We start from the raw sequence: 1,232 nt of genomic DNA on the forward strand, positions 1-1,232 counted from the left end.
CAGAATGTGGAAATTATTGAACTATATATCTAATATTGCAGGCAAGTAAAATCTTACTGAAGATATTTCAAAAATGGTTGCAGCAGTATATTAACAGAGAACTTCCAGAAATGCAAGCTGAATTCAGAAGAGGACTTGAAATGAGGGATATCATTGCTAATGTCAGATGGATCTTGGCTCAAAGAAAGAGTACCATAAAGATGTTTACTTGTGTTTTATTGACTATTCAAAAGCATTTGATTGTGTGGATCGTAACAAATTATGGGTAACATTGAGAAGAATGGGAGTTCCAGAACACTTAATTGTTCTCATGAAGAACTGTATGCAGGAAGTTGTTGTTCAGACTGAACAAGGGGATACTGCATGATTTAAAATCAAGAAGGGAGTGTGTCAGTGTTGTATCCTTTCACCGTACTTATTCAATCTGTATGCTGAGCAAATAATCAGAGAAGCTGGACTATATGAAGAAGAACGTGGCATCAGGTTTGCAGGAAGAATCATTAACCACCTGTGATATGATGACAACACAATTTTGCTTGCTAAAAGTGAGGATGACTTGAAGCATTTACTAATGAAGATTGAAGAATACAGTTTGCAGTATTGTTTTGGTTACCTAATGCCACTCTGACAGGAATATACCACAATGGTATATTGATGGGATGGTTTGAACAAAGAGGAGTTTATTCTTTTACAGTTTGGAGGCTTTAAGTTTGAGTTCAAAGTGCCAGGCTCTAGGGGCTGGGTGAAATCCCCTCAACCTTGGCTTCTGCTCTGCCTCCTTCTCCCAGCTCACTGAAGCTAGACTGACAAGCCCAAGGTTGACAAGTGAAAAGGCATAGTCCCAATGTTACCAAACCACATGGGACGTCATTAATTCAAGTCCATTGAAAGTCCCAAGATCGGCAGAGCATGGCAGGCTGCTGAACAATGACATGGCTACATGCAGGGTCAAGCATGCCATAAGCAAGAGACCATTACCAAAGCTATTTCTTGTATTTGAGAAGCAGACCACATACTCAAAGCAGCTACTCAGCTGCTCCAATAGATTCCACCATGGAGTTAGTTACCAATCTCACCATGGGAATAACTACATTCAGCTGCCCAGCCACTCAACCAGGCCCAGTCAAGTTGACACACAAACTTAAACACCACAATTATGGATTACATCTCAATATAGAGAAAACAAAAATCCCCACAACTGGACCTATAAGTAGCATCAAGATAAATGGAGA

This window comes from Orycteropus afer, unplaced genomic scaffold, assembly GCF_000298275.1.
Source record: "Orycteropus afer afer isolate SDZICR_OR568_19922 unplaced genomic scaffold, OryAfe1.0 scaffold00747, whole genome shotgun sequence".
NCBI classification, from domain to species: Eukaryota; Metazoa; Chordata; class Mammalia; order Tubulidentata; family Orycteropodidae; genus Orycteropus; species Orycteropus afer.